Consider the following 12,547-nt stretch of genomic DNA (forward strand, 5'->3'; position numbering starts at 1 on the left):
TTGACTTTTATAATGGAATATGGATTTACTTAAATTTCTTTTAGATTGTTTCACTGTTTTCACACTTGCTTTTCCAGTTACCCATTTCTTTAATGATTTAATTTGTATACTTGCTTGTATAAAGGAGACTACTCAGTTTCATGATGTACCTTTTCATTACCCTCTGGATACCCACTAAATAAATTTTTGCAGTTCATGTTTTTTATTCTTTTGAAATTTCTGTTCTAGAAGTTTAATTGATTTTTTGAGTCATTATAGCTTATGTTAAAGAGATTCTATGATGTTTTCTGATTAAATATAATAAGCACAATGCCATCTTCAAATGTAACTGGATGATTTCCAAGTCAATAAAGCACTTTTTCCCCCCATTTAGAATTTATTTTGGATTTCATCCATGATGATGGCAAATATTTTTGAAAGCTTGTATCTTGCTTCAGCTGAGCAATTTCATTTAAGATATTTAGTTTTGTAGTAATATTGCAATCTTATAGGACCTTAATGGAAAACAAAAAGGAACAGCACCTTTCTGAAACAATTTAAGAGAAAGAGCTCAATCATCTCATCAATGGGATATTCTTTAGAGAAGCAAATTAAAAACAAATGCCAAGGCACTTTATCTTATAAAGACAAAATTTGGTTTTGGATTACTCTGAAAGTTGCCTCATATTTTTTTTATTCATTATTTAACTAAATAGCTTGTGTGTATTCATTTAAGCAATAAGGCTAGATTTTTGTACAATAGGATTGAACCTAGAAGCTGACATGAAACCTTCATCATTTCCTCTCATAGTAACGCACTCCCTTTTGGAGACATAAGCTCTTGCAATCTGTTGGCAAAATATGTCCAATTTATGGGAGAGGAACAAAAAGGATTATTACCCCTTGAAATTTTCCAGTCCTCATGCTGATTTCATAGCTTTTGGTTTTGAGTTCAGAATGTCTTGAGTTCATATATTCAAGAGGTAACCAAACTATGCCTTTCCTTTGTCCCGTCAATAACATTATTAGGTCTGTATGCTAAAGAAACCATAACAGAAGGAAAGGATGCACACATACAAAAATATTTATAGTAGTTCTTTTTATGGTGGAAAAATAATGGAAACTGAGAGTATACCCATCAATTGGGGAATAACTGAACAAACTGTGGCATATGAATGTAAAGGAATATTATTGAGCAATAAGAATTGATAAACATGAAGATTTCAGAAAAAAAAACCTGGAAACACTTTAAAAAAAAGTGATGCAAAATGAAATAAATGATCAAAACCAGGAAAACATTAGACACAGTATCAGCAATATTGTGTGATGATCAACTCTTGTGTGATTGACTCAGCTCTTCTCAGCAATACAATGATTTAAAAGAAACGCAAAGGATTAATAAAAGAACATGCTATCCATAACCAGAAAAAGAACTGATGGACTTCAAATATAGATCATAGCAAACATTTTCATTTACTTTATTTTTTCCCATTTTTTTCCTTTTAAATCTATTCCTTATTTCACAACTATGACTAATATGGAAATATAGTTTACATGATGGCATATGCATAAACTATATTAAAATGCTTACTATCTTTGGAAGGGAAGGGAGGGAATGAGGATGGGAAAATATTTGGGACTTTAATTTTATAAAATGGATGCAACAATCTTCTTGATAAGTAGCTGGGAAAAATAAAATACTATTTTTAAAAGAATATCTTGAGTTTAGATCTTACTTCAGGCATTTTCAAGGTTTATGCCCCTTAAAAAGTCTTTTAATCTCTGTTTAATTAATTTCATTGATTGTTAATGGAGATATTAATTGTACCTACTTCTGAGAATTCTGAGGATGAGATAATATGTATACAGTGCTTCATAAACCAGAAAATGTTGTATAAATGTTAATTATAATTACTTGGAGACATCCTCCTGAATTCTCTAGAAGTTACTATTGAAAATAGCTCCCACTTTGTATTCTAAAGTTAATTATGACTCTATAGATCAATGTATACTTAAATGAATTCATATTTAAAGCTGATAGAGTCTTAAGCAATTATCTAAGAAGCTCATTATTTTATACAATATATTTGTGTATTTATAATAATAGAAATAAAGAGACAACAGAAGCAGTGGCTAGAAAGTCTGAAAAAAACTGAGTTAAAATCTTGCCTCTGACATATAGTGTTAGCTTAATGTTGGGTCAATACCCAAGTCAACTTTTTAAGACTTCTAAGTTTCTAGTCTGCATTGGTAAAGGGAACTTTCCTTACTTAGGTTCCTTATACTAATACAATTTTAGATCTATCCTCCTTTAGATCTATTCTCCTTTAGATCTATTCTCCATCAGTCATTTATAACATTTCAAATTTTATAAAGCTCTTTATATGTTAGTATCAAATTATATAGTGAAATAGGACATTATTATTTTCTTTTGATAACTTGATATGCAGAGATGTGGTGACCTAAGACCATTTAAAAAAATGTAATGATAACTATTTAATTAGGCCGTTTCATTATTTTCATCTCCACCCTTCCCAAAGAAAAAATGGAAACTCAGTTTTCAAACAGTAGCAGTTTTGATATTTTAATATCCATTTACTGCTGCTACCTGAAATAGCTATCAGTTAATACAACAGACAGATTGAAAAATAATGAGAGAGAGAGAGAGAGAGAGAGAGAGAGAGAGAGAGAGAGAGAGAGAGAGAGAGAGAGAGAGAGAGAGACTCCACATTGTTTTTAACAAAAGAAAAAAGGAAGAGTTCAGTTCAGCAGTTCTGTATTTTAGGCTACTAGTTGACATGTTGACAACTGCATCACAAAAATTGTCTGTGTGTACTGTGTGGCACACATCAATGGCCTTATGAAACTTTCATAGCTCAAAAATATTGGAGAAGCTCTATGTTTAGTATAACTCTATATGAATCTTTTATAACCTAACCATTCTTGCATTTCCAGTCTTTATAATTTGCTTCTCAACTCACATACTTCTATATAGTGACACTGGCCTCCTAGCTCTTCTTTAAGACTCCATCTTTTGACTCTGGGCATGTTCTTCATACCTGGTACATTCTCTCTGCTGACCTCACTGACTTCCTTTTAAGACCCAACTTAAACTCCATCTTCTACAAGAATCCTTCCCTAATTCTTATTAATTCCATCCCCCCTTTATCCATTATTTTTTTTCAATTCACGACATATATATATATATATATATATATATATATATATATATATATATATATATATATATATATATATATATATATATATACATATATATATATATATATATATATATATATTGCTGGCTTTGGTCATATTTGAGTATTGTCTCCTTCATTTGATTGAAAGCTCCTTGAAAGAAGATTATCTTTTACATATTTTTGTATTATTTGCACACTGTTTGGCACATAGTAAGTGCTTAACAAATGTTGATCAATTGATTATTTGATGAGGTATAATAAAAAATCAATACCAATTGTTTAGTTTCCAAATTCAGCATTTATGCTGTATTTATTCTATAACAAGGAGACCACAGATTTCCAATCCATCTCCTTCTTGCCATTCTTCCTACTGAAAGTCAGAAAAGTACCTTTGCAGGTAATCAAATAGATCTCATTGAAGACCTAACTTATAAGTACATTTTTCTGGTGAATAGATTCTTAGTGGTAATTCTTTTTCCACTTTCTTTGGAACTTTGCTAAAATCTGGGCTTGGTACACTGGAGTTCTCTCTTTCTCTCCAAGATGTCTTCAGCTTGTCTTGCAACAACTGTTCTGATATAGATGCGCTGTCCTCCAACTTTAGAGGGCAAATATTATGTATGTATAGTCTGTCATGTGGAATAAAATTGGTTGGCTTGAAGCTGCTGGAGATACAGTTTTAAATACTCATTAGAATTCACTAAGCAATGGTAGAATTTAAATATTGTTATCTTTGAGGAAAAGATGATTTAGGTCTATGGATTACTGCTTCCCTTATTATAGCAATGCTTCCATTCTTTATATTTGTGCACTTCTTGAATTCTACGTCTGAACAATTCAGTGCAGTTAAACTGAAGAGAGTAAGGGTTCACTAATTTGGAATTTGCAGTAGTTCCCTGAACTCTCTATAATTAAATGGTTTGGTAAGTCAATTAATAGTGCGAGGTCTGTTTCAAAAAATAAAAATAAGTAAAAATGTTTCCTTATTTAAGGGAACAAATGCTTCCGGAACACCCATTTACAGTGGAATTAAAACATGTGGAAGATTTAGACCTATTTAGACTGGCATTGTAATGTACTAATTACAACTGGTTCTTATTTTTTTTTTAATAAAAGCAGGGTTTTTAATAAATAGCAAAACAGAGTTGTTGGAATGTTAAAATATTTAAAAATATTAAACATTTTAGAATTACTTTACAAAAGAGTAGAGAGAACATTTTAGCTTTCTTTATGCAAAAAGATCTTCATTCAGTTATAGGATCTGCTACTCACTATAAATTCATTTGAGTTGTATTTTCTTCATCTTTAAATAAAACAATTGAACGAAGTCATAGGACTTTGGATGTCGAACAAATTGTGGGCTCATAAAGTGATGTAAATAGAGCCAGTTGGTAGAGTCAGAGCTCCTAATGATGAAAAAAAAATCACAGATTATTAATTTACATTATAAAATGTCATGATACAGGCTACTTGTATTAAACATTATTTGTAGCTTAACTGTTTCATTATCTTTTATTATCTTCAGGGTCAAAAAGGATCCACAACTACTTGACATTCAGAGCCTCCACATGACAAAGATATTAGGGAGCCCATATGTCTAATGGTTTAGAGATTCAAAATACACTTGTTTATTGTCTGAATATACCTCATCCCCTACTCTCTTGGTTTAAGTATATGAAAGTGACAATAAAAGTGTGTTCAGTCTACTCCAAGACAGATCACTGTATATTTATAGATGTCTAATCAAAACTTCCTGCCACTTCCAAATGTCACCTAGTTGCTTAGTGATACTGTTTTCTACCAACACAGGGCCCTGAATGGAGTCATACGCAACCATTTGATAGTTTCCTTATGGTAGAGGTGGTAAATACCCAACTCTTTCTACACTGGTCTCTAGGATTCAGTCTCTCTACATTCCTTTCACCAAACCACTTGAACAAAATCTTTCCATTTCTTCATCTCCCTACATGCATCACTCCTATTCTTCAGCTTAACAAAGTCTCCTTTTTTCTTATATTCAATTTTCTTTTGGGAAACCTGCAATCTGTCATCAACATCGTCCTTTTTAATCTTGATCTCATCCTCTTACACAATTTTTCTGAGTTCTGGCATTGAGAGCTGATTCTATCCAAAAGATCATTTATCTTTGACCATCTTCCTCCAATGAGCACAGTTCCTTTTCTTATTTTACTATGCCAACACTCCTCAATCCCTTAGACATTAAAATATGAGTAATAATCTAAAGAAATTGTTTTTTTTTTTTTGCCTCTATTTCTGAAGTGCCTGGAATAGTGACTTACACATAATAAGTGCTTACTTGATGTTGATTTGTTGGACTACCTCTTTCAGACCACCACCTCCTTTTAGAATCACTTTGGAATAAATTTCAGTGATCTGGAGTATCTTATGTTGAGACATTCTGTGGTTCCTTAGTGTCTATCTTTTTCCCCTTAACCCTTTATGCCCTGTCCTCATTCTTACAGATTAGAAAATAAATGATTTTTCTTGTCCCAAATATTTTATTTCCTCATGAACTATATATTTACCCCACATTAACCATTTAAATGATTGTTAGTTTTATAACTCTCTTTCTCTCAGGTGCCCAAACTGTTGGAATGGTGTATGTATGTATAAGTTCCATTTCCTTGGCGGCTTACTTTTCAGGGATGTATACCTAAATGACAGCAGCCAGGTAGTTCAATGGATAGAGAGCTGGGTCTTGAGGCAGAAAGACGTGAATTCAAAGGAAGCCTTAGAAACTTACTAGTTGTATGACTTGGGCAAACTACTTAATCCTGCTTGCCTCAGTTTCTCATCTCTAAAGAAAGAAAATGTCAAACTATCCCTGTATTTTTGCCAAGAAAATCCCAAATGGCATCATGAAATGTTGAACACAATAGACATTATTGAACAAGAACATACATAGTGTTAATATTGATGCAAACATCGTCAGAGCTAGCTCAGTTTTTGAGAGACTCCAACAGAAAATGTGAGGCAGAACAGTTATAAGACTGCTTACCAGATTTACTTTGTATGTTGTATGGCTGTGACAAATGGACAGTCTGATTTATTTTTTCTTCCTTCTTTCAGCTATTTTAAAACCTCATCACATAGCCATTTGCTGTTCTTTGGAAGGTGCTTCTGTTTCTGCTGTTATTCTTACTGCATCCTGTACAGTTTTGTGACCCTGTGTCCATAATTCTTTTTGCATGTCTATCTACCAGACTGAATCCCTTAAATCTGGTCTGATAGTTTAAATAATGTCCTTCAATGTAGGTCTGATTTTGGGCTTGAACTCATGTTATCATTAGTGTGGAGAACAAACAGTGAGACAATTCTGTCCACTGATGCAGAGCCAAAGCATTTCCTTTGATAGTGAGAACTAAGGTATCTTTCCATGTTAATACTATGCATCAAAGGCCAGACTTGAACTTGTATCTACCTGATGAAACTGATAACCCTATAGCTATTGTGTCACATTGCCTCTCAATAGCCTTCAATTATTTTGAAGTAGAAATTCCATATTTTTATTTAACTAAAATGTAAAATATTATCCAAATTATGGAATGATAAAATCTATAGTAGATAATGCAGATTTGCTTAATTTAGAAGCATTGATAAAGTATTGTATTAAAGATACTGTAGCAGTTAAAAATAACCAGAAACTGAGTGGGATGGTCTGAAAAGTTTTTTTTTTTTTTCTTTTCATACATTATTAGGGAGGAAAAAGTTGTGATGCTTCAATGTACCATATGGTAGCTGTTTACTGTTAATTTTCTTTAAATATGTTTGTTGCTTTCTATAAATGAATCTGCTAAGAACAATTTAAATATATTTCATAAAATTGAAAAATACCCCCAATAGAAATTTTAATAATATGCTATTTGTTTTTGACAAAAATAGGGAAAAAATCTTAATAAAGTAATTATGCAAAAGGGGTACATTTTATTTCTCTTTTCAAATTGGATTACTTTATGTTTTAGAATTATTATATATAAAATGTCAAATATATCAAGAAATATATAGATAAATTTGAGCATAGATAACTATAACATACAAATGTAGGGACCCAGATTTATACACTTTTTCCAGGTAGAAATGTTGACAAGATACTTTTTTTTTTTTTCCAAACAATTTTAGCTATCAGACTTAAAGCCTTGAAATTTTTTTGAATTCTCCAATTTTTTCTTCCAGTAAACAGTCAGGCAGCAATCATTGTTGTTTTCTTCCAACACCTAAATCCTATGACCTAATATTGCATTTTAAAAATAATAACAATGATTTAAAATAAGTTATGCCGATATAGTTAGTATGTTAGTTTTTAAAGTACCTTATATACATATGGTCTCCTTTTAAACCTATAACATTGCTGTGTTTTTGTGTTTTTTTTAACCTCAGATATTGTTAGTATTCTTACTAAGTGTTAATATCTAGAGAAGTAGATATTAATTCTCTCTGTGTGTGGATTGTATATACAGACATACTAAATCAAATATATTTGTACATATAAACAAAGATGTACATATATTTATATGTATGTGTTTTGTATGGTATATTAATACTTCTTCCTTAAAGTAGTATTTCAGAAACTGAAAGAATATTTTGAGTTGAAGTAATCTGCTTAGATAACATGAAAAGTGGAATTTGAGATTTTCACATATATATGCATTTCAAAAATACACATAGATATATGCATACATATATTTATATTTAATGATATTAGAATAATACAATGCATATTATATATATATATATAAACTCTATATATTTTATAATATATTATATATATTTATATGGTAAATATGCATTGTACGGCAAATATTATTTATTCTTTTCCCTGTTTGTAGATTCTACATTTTGTTGTTTATTTATTATGTTTCTACATTCATTTTATTTGTTATATTTCTATATTTATTTTATTATTCTCTATTTGTCATATTTATACATGTGTTATACTATTATACATTTATTTATACTATTTCCAATTTGTTGTTGCTAATATTACAATTTATAATTTCAAAGAGTAGAGCTTTCCTGAAGTGAAAACCCTACCAAATCTGTGACTCATCTGCACTGAAAAGGATTCAAGTAACTTACCCAGAATCACAGAACTTTTATGTATATGTTGAGAACTGGAAATTAGGGTTTCTAGTAACTCTTCCAAGATGATTAATGTACCTATTTTCAAATATCACAATTGCTACTATAAGAACAAATTCAAACATGTAAAACTGGAATTTTGATTCAGAAACCATTGCCCTGTTTTTGTTTACAAAATTTAATCATGCACTTTTCTACCAAGGAATTCTTTATTCAAATTTAAATCATCTTTTTTTAAAATTTCCTCATTCCTGCCTCTATAAGGTTTCTCAAACACTAATGGTTACAAATCTACCTTTAAGACAGTAACTTTTCATTCAATGTCTAATTCACCTCACACATCTTCCATGCATTTACCCAGATAACCTCAACTGAAAATATACTTTCCTCCCTGACATCCTATTGGATTTTAGGGAGTACCTATGATAGATCCTACTTTACATCTGATTATATTATACATTTTAGGAATGACCTAATTCTTCTTACTTGAATATTTTATGAAACAATATTGTAAAGAGAAATATTTCTTCCTTAGCTTAGTATATCAATTAATTTGCTTTTCTTCTGAATTTTATAAATTCTTAGCTAATGGTTTTATTTGTATGCACATTTTCTTTTATCTGCAATAAATAGTAAAATTACATGTATACTCATGAAATTATTTTAAAATAAATTTCTTAATGATTTATTATCAGGAAATATCTGATTTGAATATCTAATTTTATACCTATATACTGAAGATCACATAAAAATTTCTTGGGCAAAAGGTTACAAGTGGAAAAGTTTTAAAAAATCCTGCCCTATCCACTGAGCCACCTAATTACAGATTTACAAATCAGTTGATTGAGGAGGAAGATGTACATGTTATCAAAAATAACCAAGGAGATTTGGCATCAGTAAAATCCTTCCTAAAAATGTTAGACATTAAGCAATCTGAGATATATCTGATATATTCAACACTCTTTCTGTATTTTATGAATCAGATATTATTCAAATAAAGTTAATATTAAAAGAAGATAAGTTTTTTATTTACCAAAAGACGTCAGGGATAACCCTCAGTGCAGAATAAAAAGAAATCCAAAATTCTCATTATAATGCATTGCTAAATTTCATCTGGGTCAGCTCCTGTGTATCTGCACTTGAGACTTGAACAAGTCTGCATTGACTAGAGGGCAATGCTTATGTCCTGAAAGAGATATTGAAGCCTTGCCAGACAACTGCCCCAGAAGGATGGGGTAAAAAGCAAACCCTTTGGAGTGCAAGTGCAATGAGATAGAAGATTAATGGAATGACAATAATCTTGAGCTAGGTTTTGAAGAAAAAAGCTTTAGCTAAGAGGAAGACTGGGAAAACATGAAAGGGAGGTGATTAAAAGTGAAGGGGAAAGACAGAAAGTAGAATGGTTTTCATTGTTCATCATTTTCTGTTATAGCAGCAGAGATTTTTCAAGCTAAATGGGTTTGTAGGAAAGAGATGCTTAGTGACACAATCTGGCTCTTCAAAGGGTTGAGTGAGGTGTATTTTCTATGGTTTTAGAGTTCAAAAATTGAACTCTGACATTTGAGTATATTTCATTTATGTCTATGCATGTAGCATAATTTACAGAATCATGAAATTTAGATTTGGAAGAGAGAGAGCAAACAGCTTGTCTAACTCCCACATCAAGAAAGAATCCCTGCCAACATGTTAATGGATGAAGGAAATGATCATTTAGCCACTGCTAGCAGACTTCCAGGCATCTAGATGATCCAGTAGATAGAATGCTTGATCTGGAGTAAAGAAGATTTATTTTCAAGAGTTCAAATGTGGCCTCAGACACTTACTAGCTGTGTGACCATGGAGAATTCATTTAACCCTGTTTGCCTCATCTATAAAATTAGTAGGAGAAGGAAATGCAACCCACTCCAGTATCTTTGCCAAGAAAATGACAATTGAGGTCATGATGAATCCATTGGACTGAACAACAGAGAATAAAAAGTTTTCAATTAAGGAGGAACATGTTAATTAACACAAGCTTTGTTTGTGGCTTGGTATTCTTCCCCCTTGCCAGCTTTCTGATAAATAAAGTCTTTTATCCTTAAGGACATTGAATATAACATTTCTATTTTGATCTTTGACTGCATGTTAGGATAAATTTGGAGTCTACTTGTCATTTCCATTTCCAAACTCATGTAGGATGGACCAAAGAAAGTTAGAGAGAATAATACCACAGCTAAAACAGTCTTATATGTTGGTAAGAACAGGGCATTGGGAGTCAGAGGATATATGTTTGAATATTAGCATTATTAATACATATCAATTATTTTGTAGTGGAAGAAACTGTACCTAATATCGTCAGAGTGGAAAGAGACTGGATATAGCATATAAAGACCATCATTTGATTTAAAACTTTTTCCACATGTGATCACAGACAAGCTAGATTCAATATCTCTGAAATAAAACATTTGAATCATATGACGTCTAGAATGATAAAGAAATGCTAAAAGGCCTTTACATGTAGTCCCAAACCACTTATATTTGAAATATGGGAAACTTAGGCTCAACAAGTTTAAGTCAACAGTTTAGTTTAAATCAACAATATTGGTCAGAAGGGAGAATCAAACCCATGTGTTCTGATGACCAAGCTAGTGCTCATACCAATGTATCACGTCTCCTCCAACTTGAAAACTTTATACAAAGATCTTCAAGTCAGAAATATAAGGACTGTGCCATGTTTGAGTATGCCAGAAAAAATAAGGATTCAAAAATCCAGTTAGCTGTTTGAGATAGAGGAAAATTTAACAAAATAGGAGGGCTGTCAGGCTTACTCATGTCAATTATGTAAAACCAACATGGCCCACAGCCCCATGAAGTCAATCATTTTTATCAATCCCATTTCACACATCAGGGAACCTTTCTAAAAGGAGAGCTTTAGATGTTGCAGAAATTAAGTTCTTCTCCCCCTCTGGGAATCCTGATGGGAATATCATATGTTCTTAAATAAACTATAGTCTAATCAACTTTCCCTATTAGCTGATTTGCTCAACCTCAATCACCCCCCTCAATTTCATTGCTTAATTTCTTTCTTGGTTGAAAATAAAATTAAATTTTAAAAATCACCGAATAATCAAGCAAAAAAAAAAAAAAAAACATAAATCATCACCTGGGAATTAGACTATACTTTGGCATTCCCGTTTTATATTATTTTTTTTTCCATCTCAAAGAATAACTATATCATGTGCTTTTGAAACTAGAATTTATTTAAACTAATCCCTTAATGCAACATTTATAATGATAAAAATAAATAAAGGAACTCCAAGTCCATAAAGGGACATTGACTTACTTCAATAAGTCATTGGCTAGTTAGTGGCAAATTGCCTATCTTTGGTTTTAAATCCAAGAACTATTTCAAATATCCCTCATTAAAATATGATTTTAAGGGATTTTTTTTCTTTCTTTGTTTTGGTGACATAGTTAAGTCTAAGTGACTTGTTCAGGGCTACACAGCTAATAAGTGTTATGTGTCTGAGACTGGATTTGAACTCAGACTCTCCTGTTTTCAATGTAAAGGTTTTATCCATTGTACCAAATAAAAAGGATAAAGAAACCAAAAGGGCAAAATTGTAGAATGATGTCTTTCAGGAGTCTATTTAAGAAAAAGGGAAAATGGGAATTGTTTTTTATATCTGAATGCTGAACACCATAGAAAAGCAATGTTTCCCTATTTTTTCCTATTCTGGATTGAATAACTATACTTTGCATCCTTCAGTTCTCTCATTTGTTCTCCAATGCCAAAAACTACTGTATGACAGAAATCTCAGATGTTTAGAAAATAGGATAGATTACTGAGGGAGCTGGATTGTAGAATAGACTTCTGGCTTTCTTTCCTTTATAATAGTTTTTCTCTATAAAAAATTCATTCTAGGGTATTGGATAGAAAGTCAATTTCAGAGCCAAGAAGACCTATGTTCATGTGTTGCCTCTTGACACATACTGTCTTTGACCCAGAACAAATCACTTAATCTCTCAGTGTTCTAGGAAACTTTCTAAGATTACAAATTGCAAAAATGCTGTTGACTTCCACGAGAAGGGAAAGTTTTTTTTTTTTTTTTCCCACGCAGGATTTCCCTCTATCAAAGAAGCTACAGGTTCCCTAATCATTATGAATCAAGAGTAGAACATTTGAACTCATATTATCCAGACTATTGTTCACACACCATCATGCTATCTTTCATGTTATACTTTGGCAAGCCTTGATAGAAACTATGATGCCTAAATCAAAGATT

The 12,547-nt window shown here is 31.5% G+C and overlaps 1 long non-coding RNA gene across 1 annotated transcript in view; it reads right to left on the reverse strand.

The window, feature by feature from the left end:
• The window catches only part of LOC141545595 (uncharacterized), a 379,465-nt gene that overhangs the window by 32,932 nt on the left and 333,986 nt on the right, over positions 1-12,547 (reverse strand). Inside the window, exon 8 of the long non-coding RNA XR_012483082.1 lies at positions 4,455-4,588. This is a non-coding gene — a long non-coding RNA (uncharacterized LOC141545595). The remainder of the gene's footprint in view (positions 1-4,454; positions 4,589-12,547) is intronic.

Source organism: Sminthopsis crassicaudata, chromosome 6, assembly GCF_048593235.1.
Source record: "Sminthopsis crassicaudata isolate SCR6 chromosome 6, ASM4859323v1, whole genome shotgun sequence".
Taxonomy (NCBI): domain Eukaryota; kingdom Metazoa; phylum Chordata; class Mammalia; order Dasyuromorphia; family Dasyuridae; genus Sminthopsis; species Sminthopsis crassicaudata.